Consider the following 15,921-nt stretch of genomic DNA (forward strand, 5'->3'; position numbering starts at 1 on the left):
GAACCTGATCAGGTTGAGTTTCTTGGGACAGGGGGACCTTCAAGGGCAGATCTGAGGCAGGCTCAATTAGACTGCCCCTCTCTTGAACCCCTCAGACAGCTGGCTGCTGCTGAGGCTGCAGGGAATGCTCAAGGTACCCATAGAGTGTATTGGGATGAAGGGCTACGGTACTCAGAGGCTAGAGACCCCAAGCCTGGTGCATCCAGGAGGTTGGTCATACCACTGAAGTTCAGAGGCTTCCTTCTTACCTTGGCCCATGATATTCCCCTTGCAGGACATTTAGGCCAGAACAAGACTTGGGACAGGCTTGTCCCTCACTTTCACTGGCCCCATATGTCAGAAGATACTAAGGAGTTTTGTCGCTCCTGTGTCACCTGCCAAGCCAGTGGCAAATCAGGTGGCACCACAAAGGCCCCCCTCATACCACTACCTGTGGTGGGGGTTCCCTTTGAAAGAGTGGGCATAGATATTGTAGGACCAATGGACCCACAAACAGTATCTGGGCACAGATTTATACTGGTGATAGTGGACCATGCCACCAGGTATCCAGAAGCTATTCCCCTGAGGACCACAACAGCTCCTGTTGTGGCAAGGGCCCTGCTTGGAGTATTCTCCAGAGTGGGCTTTCCAAAGGAGGTCATTTCTGACAGAGGTGCCAACTTCATGTCAGGATACTTGACTGCAATGTGGAAGGAGTGTGGTGTGAACTACAAGTTCACCACACCCTATCACCCCCAGTGCAATGGGCTTGTTGAGAGATTCAACAAGACCCTAAAGGGAATGATAAAAGGTTTACCAGACAAGCTTAGGCGAAGATGGGACATCCTTTTACCCTGCCTTCTGTTTGCTTACAGAGAGGTCCCACAAAAGGGGGTTGGCTACAGCCCTTTTGAGCTTTTGTTTGGGCATCCTGTAAGAGGACCCCTATGTTTGGTGAAGGAAGGATGGGAGAGACCTCTCAGACAACCCAAACTTGACATAGTGGATTATGTACTTGGTCTCCGCTCCAGGATGGCAGAGTATATGAAGAAGGCTTCTAAAAACCTTGAGGCAAGCCAAGAACTCCAAAAAGCTTGGCATGACCAAAAGGCTGTGCTGACTGTTTACCAGCCAGGGCAGAAAGTGTGGGTGTTGGAGCCAGTAGCCCCAGCAGCACTCCAAGATAAATGGTCTGGACCCCACACTATTGTTGAGAAAAAGGGAGAAGTCACCTACTTGGTGGACCTTGGGACTCCCAGAAGCCCCCACAGGGTGCTTCATGTCAACAGATTGAAGGCATATGTTGACAGGGCAGACATGGGTTTACTCATGGCTACAGATGAGGGGCAGGAGGAAGAGAGTGACCCTCTCCCAGACCTGTTGACTCAGAACCCTGATGACGACTCAGTTGATGGTGTGGTCTTTTCTGACAGCCTCACTGTCCATCAGCAACAGGACTGCAGACAGGTTCTGCAATCCTACAGACATATGTTCTCTCTGACCCCAACTCAGACAAACTGGTGCACCCATGAGGTGGACACTGGTGACAGTCTACCTGTGAAGAGTAAAATCTACAGGCAACCTGACCATGTCAGGGACTGCATAAAAGTTGAGGTACAAAAGATGTTGGAGCTGGGAGTTATTGAACCTTCAGAGAGCCCTTGGGCTAGTCCTGTAGTTCTTGTGCCAAAACCTCACACCCAAGATGGTAAGAGAGAGATGAGGTTTTGCGTGGATTACAGAGGTCTCAATGCTGTCACTAGGACAGATGCCCACCCAATACCTAGGGCAGATGAGCTCATTGACAGACTGGCAGCTGCTAAGTTTTTGAGCACATTTGACCTGACAGCAGGCTACTGGCAGATCAGACTAGCTGAGAATGCAAAGGCCAAAACTGCTTTCTCGACCCCAGGAGGACATTATCAATTTGTGGTAATGCCCTTTGGTTTGAAGAATGCACCTGCCACTTTCCAAAGGTTGGTGAATCAAGTCCTTACTGGGTTGGATGATTATTGTGCAGCTTATCTTGATGATATTGCTGTCTTTAGCTCCACCTGGGAGGATCACCTGGTCCACCTGAGGAATGTTTTGGAGGCCCTGCAAAAGGCAGGCCTCACTATCAAGGCCACTAAGTGCCAGATAGGGCAGAGCAAGGTTGTATACCTGGGCCACCTAGTTGGTGGGGGTCAGGTTCAACCACTGGAGAGCAAGATCCAGACCATAAAGGACTGGACTCCTCCAACTACCCAGACTCAGGTCAGAGCTTTCTTGGGCCTGACTGGGTACTACAGAAAGTTTGTTAAGAACTATGGGTCCATTGTGACACCACTTAATGACTTGACCTCCAAGAAGATGCCAAAGAAAGTTCAGTGGACAGTAAGCTGTCAAAAAGCATTTGATGACCTGAAGCAGGCCATGTGCAGTGCACCTATTCTGAAAAGTCCAGACTACTCCAAAGAGTTCATTGTCGAGACAGATGCTTCTGAGTTAGGTGTGGGTGCTGTTCTTTCACAACTGAATGTAGATGGTCAAGACCAGCCCATTGCTTTTATAAGTAGAAGGCTGACCCCTAGAGAGAAACGTTGGTCAGCTATTGAGAGGGAGGCCTTTGCTGTGGTTTGGGCCCTGAAGAAGCTGAGGCCATACTTGTTTGGCACTCACTTCAAAATTCAGACAGACCATAAGCCCCTCTTGTGGCTAAATCAGATGAAGGGTGAAAATCCCAAACTTCTTAGGTGGTCCATTTCCCTACAGGGGATGGACTTCACAGTGGAACATAGACCTGGGACTGACCATGCCAATGCAGATAGACTCTCCAGATATTTCCACTTAGAACATGAAGACTCAACTGGTCAAGGTTAGTTTAATGTCCCTAAGTTTGGGGGGGGGGTTGTGTAGGAGAGTAGGGTTTGCTTTCTATGTTCACCCCCAATTTTTGCTTTTGCTTTACTGGTTTTCGACTTAGATGTGGCTGTGGGCCGCTAATCAGACCCACAGCCCTGCTGTTCTCTCTCTAAATTGATACTATGTACTTTAGGTGCATAACCCATTGGAATAGGATCACCTTATTGGCCCCTGTACAGTGTACCCTAGGTACCCAGGGCATAGGTGTACCCTAGGCCTACCAGGGGCTGCAGCATGTATTATGCCACCCCTGGCCTGGCCTTCCATTATGACACAACTGGCTGATCACTCAGCTGGGGCAAGGTCGTGTAATCACCCCTTGCTTAGGTGTAGTATTCCTATACCTAACTTACATATAGACACATGTGTACCTATCAGCCACTCCTATGGCAGGCCTTAACAATCCTGGAGGCAGAGTGCTTGGTAACATGTGAGATGGTGCTCTAGCATGAGCTGAGCCTGTCTGCAGCTTTCGGAACCATGTCCTTATAGCTGTTCTATGATATAGCCTACCATATACTCTTAAAGTGCCTTATAATCTTAAACGGTTATGGTAACTATGGTTTGGCTTTATCAAAACATGTCGTGTAAGGTGTCTAACACTTTGGAATAATACCCCTATCCCATTTCTGGGGATGAGGATATTATCCCTCCCTTCTAGAGGGAGAAGACATGTTGTAACCTACTTACCCGGTTAAAGTTAACCAGAGCCCCAGCATCACAAAATGGATGCTGCTGCCACAGACACGAGTCTGACCTCCTGCTGCTGGGAGTGATCCCGGCAAGGGAGGCTTGGACAATAGGTTTCCTGCCTTGGGAGGTGCGAGCACCACCCCAGACAGGCCTTAGTGTATTGGGGCAGGGAGGGATGAATAGAATGAGACATGCCTGGGGCACACAAGGTGTCCCGTGCATAGTCCAGTTCAAACCGGTGCTGGGGCACTCCAGCCCCAGTCCTGGCGCGAAACTGGACAAAGGGAAGGGGGTGTAACCACCCCCCTCCCAGGTCCCACCCATAAGGCGTGACCTAGCAGGTATCCCAGCCCCCCAGATTAGTATAAGAGTGGGAGTTGGGCCTCAAGACTTTAGATTATCCTGAACCTGCAACTTGAACAGAAACTCTGGACCTTCGACATTCAACGAAAGAAGAAGACTGAAGAATCTCCCTTGTGGCCAAGGAGTGGCTACCCTGTGCAAACAGGCACCATCAAGAGACTACCCTTTGCTTTGCTAAAGTTCTACGAGGGACCGACTGCAGAGCCCGACCAGAGCCTTGACTTCCAGACTTCTCCGACCCTGATCCACATCCACAGCCGTGCTGAGATCCGTGGAGGCGACGAGAGACGTGGGACCGGCTACCTGGGAAAAGTGGCTAGTATCTTCAAGCGCAGCTTCTGAGGCACCCTCGAAGTTGTGCACCGGGGATTGAGAAGCCCCAGCCCCAAGCACCATCTGCACCGAAGATCAGCCCCCCACACTCCACGAGTCCTGCGTGGGGCCCTTCTGCATTTTCCTGCTTGCCGCGTCTGTCCGGTTGCTTGCCCGCTGGCTAGTGGCCTTTGAGACGACGCACCCTGAAATCTTCAGCGCTGGTTTGGCTCCTCCAGACTGGCTCCCGCATCTCTGCCAAGGAGAAGCACCCCAGACCTTCCTGGACTGCACCAGAAGCAAGTCCTCCGTTCTTCGTGGGTTCCGCTTGCCAAGGCTTGGTGAGTCCTAGTCCAACTTCGACGCCGCCGACAGCAAGAGCCTTTGTGGGACAGCTCACCTCCTGGTCCTGGTCATCCTCGACGTTTCCTGGTCCTCGTGGCTGCAGCGACAAGCTTCACCTTCACCTGCAATCTTCACGACATCGCCTGGTTCCTTCCTGGTTCCACGTGGTCACTGGCTAGTGACCTTGACTCTGTCCCTTCTGCTTGCAGGTCTCCTCTCCTCTTGATCCCAGCCTTGGGATCCACCGGACACTCTGCAAAGACTGCCTGTCAGCAACTTTCCTTCAGGCATCCATAGAAGTCCACGACGAAACCCGACGCAAGTTCACACCTATGCACCCGCAGCCTGTGGGCTAGGTAACTTGGGTACTTCGGTGCTCACAAGGGTAGTGACTATCCTAGGGTCTAGTTTCTGAGTCTCGACTTTCTAGCTATACCAGAAGTGTCCTAAAACTGCTTATTTCTAACTGCTAGTGATTCTATTGACTTTTACGCATTACGCGTGAGTGTTTCCACTCTGCACCCGAATCCCGTGGGCCTCCCACTTCCTACCTGTTGCTAGTGTAGTGTAGACCCAGCGATTCCCTAGGCCTAGGCCTATCCTATTTCCGTGACAGTGGTCCTTATACCACTTACTTAGTATATGGTTTGCGTGGCCCCTAGGGCCTAACTGTATTTCTTACCTGTGTGACTTAATGTATGCTTAAATACGACTGTGTTGTACTTACCTCTAATCTCATAAAGAGTGCTGAGGGTTTGTCTAGAATAAATACACTTTATTTTGATATATATCTGTTGTGGTGTCCTTTCATTTGGTATTCAAGGGATTATATATGGTATCACAGCTGGCTTCACATGCCATTCAGAGTTTAGCCTAAGACTGCTTTTGTCCATGCTACCACTAGGATAGCTGGTCTATAAGGTTGACTTTACAACCAATCACCATAAGGGTTGTTTGGACTGATATAAGGTGTACACTAGAACTAGTGACATCATACATCAGGCCAACTTCTCACAGGAAGCAAAAGACAGACGAGTTCCAAGGTAAGAAACGGCCCAGATAAGTACAGGGAGGAATGAACAAAACACACAGAAACCAGACACAGAGCAGGGAAATAGGATCAGCAGAGGAATAGACAGCATGAAAAACCATCGTGGTGCTCGTGAAACGGGCGCCGTGCTGGTAATGTATGTACACAGTTATTTAAAACAAGCGCACGTGCCTCGGCATTAAAGTAAAAAACAAGGAATGCGGCTGTGTGCGCAGCGCTGTCTCACAGGTAACATTTGTGCTTGTGGCACGCCCCTGCGCATTCCCGCAAGGTGGATGCCGTCAGAAGCACGAGTATGTGCTTCGAAAAACAGCAGAACGATGGCTAAAGGTCCTCGTAAGCAGCGCATGTGCGCTGCGTAGGCGAGACCTAAAAAGGCATTCCCTGATCTGTGGATGAGGCAGTGGCTGTGAAAGGTTGGATGTGAGAGGTTGGCGAATAGGATAGCGTTCAATTTCTGGTGGCTGTCCAATTATCACCGGCTTCTACATCCCCGATGCAGTCTTTATGCTCAATAAGTGAAGCTAGCTTTCAACAATAATGGCTCCAGGTAGAGCCCTCTTAATCAGGGGTCTACTAGTAAACATCCTTAGTCCTTTCTGGATCCCAAGGAGTAGTCGGCCAAATGCTGCTGACTAAAGCCTTTACCCACTGGGCCTCCCTAGTACACTGAATCCCAAATTCCAAGGTGGAAATCAGTGAAATATACTGTCATCATTGGCAAAATGGATGGTTAATGGGCCTCAGGCACTAAATGCAGTCAGAAAACCTCAAACAGCCCCGTCATAGAGATTCCATATGTCTATCACTCTATAACGAATATGACTCGTTACTACGCGAGTCATTACATTGCTTGCCTTCACAACGCAATCGTTACAATGACCGCGCTGTTACCACGCAATGCCATTACTACGACTTGCAGTAGCTGGTGTGCTAACATTAGGAATGTATAATTTACTATTCCAACTCCAGCCCATGCAACAGTAGGGAAGTTGTTGGAATAGTAAACTATACTATTCCTTATGTTAACGAGCCATCTACTGCAAATCGATGTAATGACTTGCGTAGCAATGCCATTGCGTGGTAACAACGCGGTCGTTGTAACGACTGCGTTGTAATGGCATCGCGGTCTAATGATTGCAATGTAAAGGTTGCTTCCCCTCTATAACAGGGATTGCCAACCTTTTCTATAATAAGAGATATTTATGTCCAATGAAAATCCTCCCGAGTTACTAACATGACTTATCAGTGTTACAATAGTGATCACTTAAGACAAGCCATTGCATACAGGATTGCTAGCAGGGACAACCTCAGTGCATCAGGTATGGACACTAGCAATAATGTTAAAAAAAAAGCTTCAGCAGTTTTAATGCTGAATGTCTTGTCATGTCATAACAGTCATATACACAGTACCCCCCTGGCAACATTGGTGATACAGATCCCCAATGCACCATTAGTTAACATTTATATATCTGCCTTAAAATAAGTTTTCTGCAAACATCAGCTTATCTGAAAATAGACACATCTTACTTTTAAATATAACCTTTTCCATTTTCGAAACATACCTATTTCAGCCAAACAAAAATGTTTCATTTCTCAGGTTGGGCTACAGATAGGGCAGCTACTCACAGGTAGCTGGAGAGCTACCCGCAGCTTCTGAGCTACTCGTTGAAGAACCCTGCTTTGCTAAGTGACTGTCAGATCAGACCTGAGGAGAAAGGTTATAAACCAATGTGTGTTGTGATCCCATTAGTGTGCGCCTGCCGTTCCCCAGGCACACTCTGTGCAGGGTCCATATGTGGAGGGTTTAGGGTCACTGTGACACACAGTATGAGTAGAGAGAGGAAGTTACTGGTGGTGAGGGAAATGCCAACCCTACTGCCAATAGCTGGCCAGATATTGCGGTCTACTCTACTTAACTGTTTAGAGAGTAAACATGAGCTGTTTGTGTGTGTTAGTGTGGGCCTTTTTTCATCCTTTGAGTGCGGGGGTTGGGGAGAAGGTGGCTAAGGAGAGCCCTTTGAGAGAGGAAACAGGCTATAGCAGTGATTTGGGGTGAAAGGAGATATGTCATCTCCACTGCAAGCAGGTAAGGCTTGTAAATCTGTTATGGCGAAGAACTTACACTACAATTAAATCAATCAAATAAGTTATCAATGTTTTTAATGTTGATTTGTTACACAATGATTATGCCCTGAAGGAGCGTGTGACAATATAGGGCTTCATGAAGAAAGGGTTTTAGCATTCTGATTAGGTAAACAGAGCAGAGGGTTTGCAAACCCTAAAACCCCTTTTGTTTTTTTTAAGTACTAAACTAATTTATTCATTTGGAAAAGGTTTTCCACATCATTATCTGGGTTTAGGAAGCACTTAGGAATCGCTATTTGGTAGGGGTGTTTTTAGGGTGTCCTTCCCAAATACCAATTACTTATGGTATGTAATAATGTTTTGCGACTATAATCAGGTCGCAAAACATTAATGTTTTAGCACCAACTCAAAGGAGGTGGTAAGCCATTCATAAATGGCAGCCTTATGATTTATCCATCTATTTTTTTTTAACTCAGCCTGTTTTCCTTGAAAGAAAAAGGGCTGTGTTTAAAAATAAAATAGAAGATTGAATCCTACTGTAGACGGTGACAATGTGCACCTTACCTCATGAATATTGATGAGGTAGGTCAAATTGCAATTCACTAGGATTCCGTATTTTGTGAACCAACCTATTAGTACTAGGGCTGGGCGGAATTTGCGGAGTGCCTCTTCGCGGAATTTTGAAAAAAATTTGTGGAAAACGAGCGCACAACCTGAGGGACCGTGTGCCCGGGACTGGGGTCCCTCGTGCTTGGGCAGGCTCCCCGATCTCCCCGGCCTGGCTGCGTTGAGAAGCAGGGACCGGCCCCGGGCCTCCTGATTTTTGGTCAGGGCCTGGGATCCCACGTCCTGCGGCCTGCCAAGTGTCCATCTGCCCGGGACAAGGGACCCTGGTGCAGAGCCCCGGAGCCCTGCAAGGGCAGGCGGGAGCCCTACCGCTATGGCTCGGTGTGGGCAGCTGGGAGTCCTTTCGGTCCCGGCCATCTGGTCGCACCTCTCCCCTCGGCCATCTGGTCACGCGCAATGCTTTCCAATGGGGCGACCAGATGGCCGGGCCAGCCTGGAAGTCCCAATGGGGGTCCATTCGCCTCGCGGATCCCAGTCAGGGCTCCAGGAGGCCGGGCGCGTCCGCGCCTAGGATCCCCTCCGTCACTCAGAGCGCGAGGGTTACAAGAAAGGTGGGTAGCCTTCCTCCGGATTAGTAGGGGCAGGGTATGCCGGGACACCCCTCCCGGGGATGGCGGTTCTCAGGCGGGGACCAGATGGGCCAAGCCCGGACGACACTTCACCGGGGCGTCCGGTGCTCCCTCCTCCAGCCCGCGGCGAGGCAAAGTGCCCAGGACGGGCTCCATGGGTCCCCCGGGCGGCCCCCGAGGCCTGCAGCCCCAAAGCCCTGCAGCCCTGGAGCCCTTCAGCCCGGAGCCCCGGAGCCCTGCAGGGCCGGAGCCCTGCAGCCCCGGAGCCCTGCAACCCCGGAGCCCTGCAGGCCCGGAGCCCTGCAGGCCCGGAGCCCTGCAGCCCCGGAGCCCTGCAGCCCCGGAGCCCTGCAGGCCCGGAGCCCTGCAGCCCCCGAGCCCTGCAGCCACGGAGCCCTGCGTGGGCAGGCGGGAACCCTAGCGCGAAGGCTCGGGGTTGGACAGATGGGGGTCCTTTCAGTCCCGTCCATCTGGTTGCACCTCTCCCCTCGGCCATCTGGTCGCGCGCAATGCTTTCCAATGGGGCGACCAGATGGCCGGGCCAGCCTGGAAGTCCCAATGAGGGTCCATTCGCCTCGCGGATCCCAGCCAGGGCTCCAGGAGGCCGGGCGCGTCCGCGCCTAGGGTCCCCTCCGTCACTCGGAGCGCGAGGGTTACAAGAAAGGTGGGTAGGACTCGTTACTACGCGAGTCATTACATTGCTTGCCTTCACAACGCAATCGTTACAATGACCGCGCTGTTACCACGCAATGCCATTACTACGACTTGCAGTAGCTGGTGCGCTAACATTAGGAATGTATAATTTACTATTCCAACTCCAGCCCATGCAACAGTAGGGAAGTTGTTGGAATAGTAAACTATACTATTCCTTATGTTAACGAGCCATCTACTGCAAATCGATGTAATGACTTGCGTAGCAATGCCATTGCGTGGTAACAACGCGGTCGTTGTAACGACTGCGTTGTAATGGCATCGCGGTCTAATGATTGCAATGTAAAGGTTGCTTCCCCTCTATAACAGGGATTGCCGACCTTTTCTATAATAAGAGATATTTATGTCCAATGAAAATCCTCCTGAGTTACTAACATGACTTATCAGTGTTACAATAGTGATCACTTAAGACAAGCCATTGCATACAGGATTGCTAGCAGGGACAACCTCAGTGCATCAGGTATGGACACTAGCAATAATGTTAAAAAAAAAAGCTTCAGCAGTTTTAATGCTGAATGTCTTGTCATGTCATAACAGTCATATACACAGTACCCCCCTGGCAACATTGGTGATACAGATCCCCAATGCACCATTAGTTAACATTTATATATCTGCCTTAAAATAAGTTTTCTGCAAACATCAGCTTATCTGAAAATACACATCTTACTTTTAAATATAACCTTTTCCATTTTCGAAACATACCTATTTCAGCCAAACAAAAATGTTTCATTTCTCAGGTTGGGCTACAGATAGGGCAGCTACTCACAGGTAGCTGGAGAGCTACCCGCAGCTTCTGAGCTACTCGTTGAAGAACCCTGCTTTGCTGAGTGACTGTCAGATCAGACCTGAGGAGAAAGGTTATAAACCAATGTGTGTTGTGATCCCATTAGTGTGCGCCTGCCGTTCCCCAGGCACACTCTGTGCAGGGTCCATATGTGGAGGGTTTAGGGTCACTGTGACACACAGTATGAGTAGAGAGAGGAAGTTACTGGTGGTGAGGGAAATGCCAACCCTACTGCCAATAGCTGGCCAGATATTGCGGTCTACTCTACTTAACTGTTTAGAGAGTAAACATGAGCTGTTTGTGTGTGTTAGTGTGGGCCTTTTTTCATCCTTTGAGTGCGGGGGTTGGGGAGAAGGTGGCTAAGGAGAGCCCTTTGAGAGAGGAAACAGGCTATAGCAGTGATTTGGGGTGAAAGGAGATATGTCATCTCCACTGCAAGCAGGTAAGGCTTGTAAATCTGTTATGGCGAAGAACTTACACTACAATTAAATCAATCAAATAAGTTATCAATGTTTTTAATGTTGATTTGTTACACAATGATTATGCCCTGAAGGAGTGTGTGACAATATAGGGCTTCATGAAGAAAGGGTTTTAGCATTCTGATTAGGTAAACAGAGCAGAGGGTTTGCAAACCCTAAAACCCCTTTTGTTTTTTTAAAGTACTAAACTAATTTATTCATTTGGAAAAGGTTTTCCACATCATTATCTGGGATTAGGAAGCACTTAGGAATCGCTATTTGGTAGGGGCGTTTTTAGGGTGTCCTTCCCAAATACCAATTACTTATGGTATGTAATAATGTTTTGCGACTATAATCAGGTAGCAAAACATTAATGTTTTAGCACCAACTCAAAGGAGGTGGTAAGCCATTCATAAATGGCAGCCTTATGATTTATCCATCTATTTTTTTTTAACTCAGCCTGTTTTCCTTGAAAGAAAAAGGGCTGTGTTTAAAAATAAAATAAAAGATTGAATCCTACTGTAGACGGTGACAATGTGCACCTTACCTCATGAATATTGATGAGGTAGGTCAAATTGCAATTCACTAGGATTCCGTATTTTGTGAACCAACCTATTAGTACTAGGGCTGGGCGGAATTTGCGGAATGCCTCTTCGCGGAATTTTGAAAAAAATTTGTGGAAAACGAGCGCACAACCTGAGGGACCGTGTGCCCGGGACTGGGGTCCCTCGTGCTTGGGCAGGCTCCCCGATCTCCCCGGCCTGGCTGCGTTGAGAAGCAGGGACCGGCCCCGGGCCTCCTGATTTTTGGTCAGGGCCTGGGATCCCACGTCCTGCGGCCTGCCAAGTGTCCATCTGCCCGGGACAAGGGACCCTGATGCAGAGCCCCGGAGCCCTGCAAGGGCAGGCGGGAGCCCTACCGCTATGGCTCGGTGTGGGCAGCTGGGAGTCCTTTCGGTCCCGGCCATCTGGTCGCACCTTTCCCTCGGCCATCTGGTCACACGCAATGCTTTCCAATGGGGCGACCAGATGTCCGGACCAGCCTGGAAGTCCCGATGAGGGCTCATTTGACTCCCGGATCCCAGTCAGGGCTCCAGGAGGTCGGGCGCACCAGCACCTAGGATCCCCTCCGTCACTCAGAGCGCGAGGTTTACAAGAAAAGTGGGTAGCCTTCCTCCAGATTAGTAGGGGCAGGGTATGCCGGGACACCCCTCCCGGGGATGGCGGTTCTCAGGCGGGGACCAGATGGGCCAAGCCCGGACGACACTTCACCGGGGCGTCCGGTGCTCCCTCCTCCAGCCCGCGGCGAGGCAAAGTGCCCAGGACGGGCTCCATGGGTCCCCCGGGCGTCCCCCGAGGCCTGCAGCCCCAAAGCCCTGCAGCCCTGGAGCCCTTCAGCCCGGAGCCCTGGAGCCCAGAAGGCCGGGAGCCCTGCAGGCCCGGAGCCCTGCAGGGCCGGAGCCCTGCAGGGCCGGAGCCCTGCAGCCCCGGAGCCCTGCAACCCCGGAGCCCTGCAGCCCCGGAGCCCTGCAGGCCCGGAGCCCTGCAGCCCCGGAGCCCTGCAGGCCCGGAGCCCTGCAGCCCCCGAGCCCTGCAGCCACGGAGCCCTGCGTGGGCAGGCGGGAACCCTAGCGCGAAGGCTCGGGGTTGGACAGATGGGGGTCCTTTCAGTCCCGTCCATCTGGTTGCACCTCTCCCCTCGGCCATCTGGTCGCGCGCAATGCTTTCCAATGGGGCGACCAGATGGCCGGGCCAGCCTGGAAGTCCCGATGAGGGTCCATTTGCCTCGCGGATCCCAGCCAGGGCTCCAGGAGGCCGGGCGCGTCCGCGCCTAGGTTCCCCTCCGTCACTCGGAGCGCGAGGGTTACAAGAAAGGTGGGTAGCCTTCCTCCGGATTAGTAGGGGCAGGGTATGCCGGGACACCCCTCCTGGGGATTGCGGTTCTCAGGCGGGGACCAGATGGGCCAAGCCCGGACGACACTTCCCCGGGGCGTCCAGTGCTTCCTCTTCCAGCCCGCGGCGAGGCAAAGTGCCCAGGATGGGCTCCATGGGTCCCCTGGGCGCCCCCTGAGGTCTGCAGCCCCAAAGCCCTGCAGCCCTGGATCCCTTCAGCCCGGAGCCCTGGAGCCCTGCAGGCCCGGAGCCCTGCAGGCCCGGAGCCCTGCAGACCGGTAGCCCTGCAGGCCCGGAGCCCTGCAGCCCTGGAGCCCTGCAGCCCCGGAGCCCTGCAGGCCCGGAGCCCTGCAGGCCCGGAGCCCTGCAGCCCCGGAGCCCTGCAGGCCCGGAGCCCTGCAGCCCCCGAGCCCTGCAGCCACGGAGCCCTGCATGGGCAGGCGAGAAACCTAGCGCGAAGGCTCTGGGTTGGACAGATTTGAGTCCTTTCAGTCCCGTCCATCTGGTTGCACCTCTCCCCTCGGCCATCTGGTCACGCGCAATGCTTTCCAATGGGGCGACCAGATGGCCGGGCCAGCCTGGAAGTCCCAATGGGGGTCCATTCGCCTCGCGGATCCCAGTCAGGGCTCCAGGAGGCCGGGCGCGTCCGCGCCTAGGATCCCCTCCGTCACTCAGAGCGCGAGGGTTACAAGAAAGGTGGGTAGCCTTCCTCCGGATTAGTAGGGGCAGGGTATGCCGGGACACCCCTCCTGGGGATGGTGGTTCTCAGGCGGGGACCAGATGGGCCAAGCCCGGACGACACTTCCCCGGTGCTTCCTCCTCCAGCCCGAGGCGAGGCAAAGTGCCCAGGACGGGCTCCATGGGTCCCCCGGGCATCCCCCGAGGCCTGCAGCCCCAAAGCCCTGCAGCCCTGGAGCCCTTCAGCCCGGAGCCCTGGAGCCCTGCAGGCCCGGTGCCCTGCAGGCCCGGAGCCCTGCAGCCCCGGAGGCCTGCAGCCCTGGAGCCCTGCAGCCCTGGAGCCCTGCAGCCCCGGTGCCCTGCAGCCCCGGAGCCCTGCAGCCCCGCCCCGGGCTCCGTCCTGGGTCGGGCCGTGTGGCAGGGTGCCCGGGGCAGGGTCAGGAGGGCCCGGGGAGGCTTCCCCTGCGCCTGCGGGCCCGGGGGCCCCGGCTGGGTCCAGGGACCCGACCGGGCCCCGGGTCTGGGTCTCCGTCCCCGGGTCCCGTCCCCAAACCTGCGGCCCTGCCAGAGGCCCTGCGAAGGGGTTCCGTTGTGTCCGGGGAGCCTCCCCTCCCCTCGCTCGTCTGGTTCAGGAGTTCCATCCGGGCCCCTGGCGGCCCCGGGGAGGGCGGCCTCCCCACCCCGGGCTCCGTCTGGGGTCCTGTCACGTGGCAGGGTGCCCGGGGCGGGGTCCGGAGGGCCCGGGGAGGCTTCCCCTGCGGGCCCCGGCTGGGTCCTGGGGCCCGGCCGGGCCCCGGGCCGGGGTCTCCGTCCCCCGGCCTGCGGCACTGCCAAAGGCCCAGGACGGGGTTCCGCTGTGTCCGGGGTGCCTCCCCTCGCTCGTCTGGGTTCAGGAGCTCCGGCCGGGCCCCTGGGGGCCCCGGGAAGGGCGGCCCCCATTCCCCTTTCCCCTCGGCCATCTGGTCACGGCTGTCTCCTCGGGCATCTGGTCGTGCAATTCCCTTCGGCCATCTGGTCGCGCACGTCCCTTCGGCCATCTGGTCGCGCACAATGCTTTCCTATGGGGCGACCAGATGGCCGAGCTTGCCTGGAAGTCTCGATGAGGGTCCATTTGCCTCCCGGATCCCAGCGAAGGCTCCAGGAGGTCGGGTACATTCGCGCCTTGGGTCCCCTCTGTCACCTCATGCGCACGGATTACAAGAAAGGAGGGTGATTCTCCTCCGGATTACTAGGGTACTCATTACATGAGGGTCTGGTGATTCTGAAACAGGGATCCCAGCGAGGGCTCCAGGAGGTCGTGTACATTCGCGCCTAGGGTCCCCTCTGTCACCTCGTGCGCACGGATTACAAGAAAGGGGGTAATTTTCCTCCGGATTACTAGGGAGAGGGTCAGTCAGACCAAAGTGAGGTTTGGTGATTCTGAATCAGGGGAAGAAAGACCCGGGGCCCGCCCGCTGGGGCCCCCAGGGGCCCGGGTACGCTCCTGCCTCTCAGCCCCTTCCCGATGGACCTTTCTCTCTGAGTTTTCTGGGTCAGAGCCCCGTGAGGTCCGTGGATCCCGAGACAGGGGAAGGTAGAACCTGGGCCCGACCGAAGCGGGGCCCCCAGGGGCCTGGGTACGCACACCTGCCTCTCAGCCCCCTTCCCGATGGTCCTTTTTCTCCGAGTTTGCTGGGTCAGGGCTCCGTGAGGTCCGGTGATCCCGAGACGGGGAAGGCAGACCCGGGGCCCGCCCACCGGGACCTCAGGGGCCCGGGTCCGCTCCTGCCTCTCAGCCCCTTCCCGATGGTCCTTTTTCTCCGAGTTTGCTGGGTCAGAGCCCCGTGAGGCCCGGCGATCCGAGACGGGGGAAGGCAGACCCGGGGCCCCCAGGGGCCCGGGTACGCTCCTGCCTCTCAGCCCCTTCCCGATGGTCCTTTTTCTCCGAGTTTGCTGGGTCAGAGCTCCGTGAGGTCCGGTGATCCCGGGACGGGGGAAGGCAGACCTGGGGCCCGCCCACTGGGGCCCCCAGGGGCCCGGGTACGCTCCTGCCTCTCAGCCCGTTCCCGATGATCCTTTTTCTCTGAGTTTGCTGGGTCAGAGCCCCGTGAGGTCTGGCGATCCCGAGACGGGGGGAAGGCAGACCCGGGGCCCGCCCGCCGGGGCCCCCAGGGGCCCGGGTACACTCCTGCCTCTCAGCCCCTTCCTGATGGTCCTTTTTCTCCGAGTTTGCTGGCGTTCAGCCACACGAGATCGAGCAATAACAGGTCTGTGATGCCCTTAAATGTCCGGGGCTGCACGCACGCTACACTGAACAGATCAGCGTGTGTCTACCCTTCGCCGACAGGTGCGGGTAACCCGCTGAACCCCGTTCGTAATAGAGATTGGGGATTGCAATTAATTCCCATGAACGAGGAATTCCCAGTAAGTGCGGGTCATAAGCTCGCGTTGATTAAGTCCCTGCCCTTTGTACACACCGCCCGTCGCT

Source organism: Triturus cristatus, chromosome 1_1 (genome assembly GCF_964204655.1).
Source record: "Triturus cristatus chromosome 1_1, aTriCri1.1, whole genome shotgun sequence".
NCBI classification, from domain to species: domain Eukaryota; kingdom Metazoa; phylum Chordata; class Amphibia; order Caudata; family Salamandridae; genus Triturus; species Triturus cristatus.